The 2991-nt window shown below is 44.8% G+C and overlaps 1 long non-coding RNA gene across 1 annotated transcript; it reads left to right on the forward strand.

Annotated features, from left to right (window-relative positions):
• Nucleotides 1-603: 603 nt before the first annotated feature.
• On the forward strand, nucleotides 604-1966 carry LOC144385303 (uncharacterized). Its single transcript, XR_013451528.1, has 2 exons — nucleotides 604-828; nucleotides 1506-1966. It is a non-coding gene; the product is annotated as an uncharacterized LOC144385303 (long non-coding RNA).
• The last annotated feature ends 1025 nt before the right edge of the window (nucleotides 1967-2991 follow it).

Consider the following 2991-nt stretch of genomic DNA (forward strand, 5'->3'; position numbering starts at 1 on the left):
TTCAGGCCAAAGAGTTCAATCTTTGTTTCATCAGACCAGAGAATTTTTTTTCTCATGGTCTGAGACTCTTTCAGGTGCTCTTTTGCAAACTCCAGGCAGGCTGTCATGTGCTTTTTACTGAGAAGTGGCTTCCGTCTGGCCACTCTACCAAACCTGATTTGTGGAGTGCTGCAGAGATGGTTGTCCTTCTGGAAGGTTCTCCTCTCTGGAGCTCTGTCAGAGTGACCATCGGGGTCCTGGTCACCTCCCTGACTAAGGCCCTTCTCCCCCGATCGCTCAGTCTGGCTGGGTGGCCAACTCTTGGAAGAGTCCTGGTGTTTCCAAACTTCTTCCATTTCAGGATGATGGAGGCCACTGTGCTCATTGGGACTTTCAATGCGGCAGAAATCTTTCTGTACCCTTCGCCAGATCTGTGCCTCGATACAATTCTGTCTCGGAGGTCTACAGATAATTCCTTGGACTTCATGGCTTGGTTTATGCTCTGATATGCACTGTCAACTGTGATACCTTATATCGACAGGTGTGTGCCTTTCTCAATCATGTCCAATCAACTGAATTTAGCACAGGTGGACTCCAATCAAGTTGTAGAAACATCTCAAGGATGATGTTACGTGTAGAGATTTGTGCCTCTTGCCCTCACCTTTTTTTTGTTTGTCCTGCAGGTGAGGGGCGGAGTATTGGCTGGCCCTGCCTCCAGAGCACCCCGGTATTGGCCCACACTCCGGCCAATCCGATATGGAGGGCAACTATAAAGCCTCTCACTGTGCTCTCTCTCGGGGGCTTGCTTTTTTTTCCATTGAGGTTTGTGGTGGGGGAAGTGGGACTGAGGTAAGGCTGGGGTACCCTGTACACACCCACATACACGCAGAGTTACTGTTGTTATTCCACTAGGTTATGGGTTGTTGCCACCGATGTATTTCTGTTATGTTGAGCATTTGTAGAATAGAGTCAGGTCTTTTGTTTTCCTTTTTCTTTCCACCGAGTTGAGCTAGGCCTGGTTTTATTGTACTTTGATAATTTTGTTTGGCACAACCCCCACAGTACACTCTCCCCCCCCACCTTTTCCCAACCTACCCGTTATGTTCTTTTTTTTGTAAATAAACCTACTTTTCTTTAACTGCCTCACACGGTTCCTGTTTTATTCCCCCATTGGATGTCAGCGTTTCCCTCTTAACCGGAGGAAACGTAACAAGCGCGGGCCCCTCTCTCGGGGCGAACCCATTCCAGGGCGCCCTGCCCTTCACAAAGAAAAGAGAACTCTTCCCGGGGCTCCCGCCAGCTTCTCCGGAATCGTTTGCGTCGCCGCACGTTGGTCCCTGATTGTTCAGAACTACAACCTGGAGATTGTGCATAAAAAGGGTTCTGAAAATGTACTCGCCGATGCCCTGTCTCGTGCATTATAACTAAATGATTGTCCAAACCTTTGGTTGGACTTGTATGTGTGGGGGTGTTACGTGTAGAGATTTGTGCCTCTTGCCCTCACCTTTTTTTTGTTTGTCCTGCAGGTGAGGGGCGGAGTATTGGCTGGCCCTGCCTCCAGAGCACCCCGGTATTGGCCCACACTCCGGCCAATCCGATATGGAGGGCAACTATAAAGCCTCTCACTGTGCTCTCTCTCGGGGGCTTGCTTTTTTTTCCATTGAGGTTTGTGGTGGGGGAAGTGGGACTGAGGTAAGGCTGGGGTACCCTGTACACACCCACATACACGCAGAGTTACTGTTGTTATTCCACTAGGTTATGGGTTGTTGCCACCGATGTATTTCTGTTATGTTGAGCATTTGTAGAATAGAGTCAGGTCTTTTGTTTTCCTTTTTCTTTCCACCGAGTTGAGCTAGGCCTGGTTTTATTGTACTTTGATAATTTTGTTTGGCACAACCCCCACAGTACACTCTCCCCCCCCACCTTTTCCCAACCTACCCGTTATGTTCTTTTTTTTGTAAATAAACCTACTTTTCTTTAACTGCCTCACACGGTTCCTGTTTTATTCCCCCATTGGATGTCAGCGTTTCCCTCTTAACCGGAGGAAACGTAACAGATGATCAGTGGAAACAGGATGCACCTGAGCTAAATGTTGAGTGTCATGGCAAAGGCTGTGAATACATATGCATGTTATGTTTTCGTTCTTTATGTTTAACAAATTTGCCAAAGACAGTTTTTACTTTGTCATTATGGGTTGTCTATTAATCTATTTTGGAATAAGGCTGTAACATAACAAAATGTGGAAAAAGTGAAGCGCTGTGAATACTTTCCAGATGCACTGTACTTACACACATAGACGTGCACATGACGTAACCTTCCAAGGAATTACTTTGCTCTGCACTGCAACCAGCTCCCACTTCAACTTTTGATTCAGAATTTCACTCTGAGATGCATTTCTGGTTGTGTTTGATGTAATATTCATTTAAACCCACAATTTATTTTCAATGTTCAGTATCAGTGGAAGTACAGTAGAGTCCGTAGGCTGGTTGTCTCACACTGAGGCAGGAAAAACAGTGAGATAATATATTTAAGAACTATCATGATGACCTCAGATGCATCTACTCTAGTCGTGGTTCCCAAACTGGGGGGCGCACCCTGAACAGGTTTGTGACTGGTCTGTAAGAGATGTAAAAGGCCACGGGACCAACACAACAACGGCACAAAAAAGGGTAGAGGTAGGATGATATAACGAGGAATATCTGTCCCTGGCTTTACAAGCACTATAGTCGGCCAAGGAGAGAGAGCCCAGTGTGTCTTAACGTGTGAAGCTCACTAAACTGACAAGACCCACCACCCTGATCATGGGAACAAAATCATGTGAATAGAATAAGATAAATAATACTGCTATTAAATGTTGGGAATTGTGATGTTTGCACTTGAAATTAATTTTATTGCATTTTATTTTCAGTTAAAGAAATTAAAAAAGAAAAATTGGAGAGATAATGTACTTGGAAAGAAAAACTAATGTTTTATATATTATAATGAAACTAATTCAAAACAAAAAATATATGA

The sequence above is a fragment of the Gasterosteus aculeatus genome, chromosome 12 (assembly GCF_964276395.1).
Source record: "Gasterosteus aculeatus chromosome 12, fGasAcu3.hap1.1, whole genome shotgun sequence".
NCBI classification, from domain to species: domain Eukaryota; kingdom Metazoa; phylum Chordata; class Actinopteri; order Perciformes; family Gasterosteidae; genus Gasterosteus; species Gasterosteus aculeatus.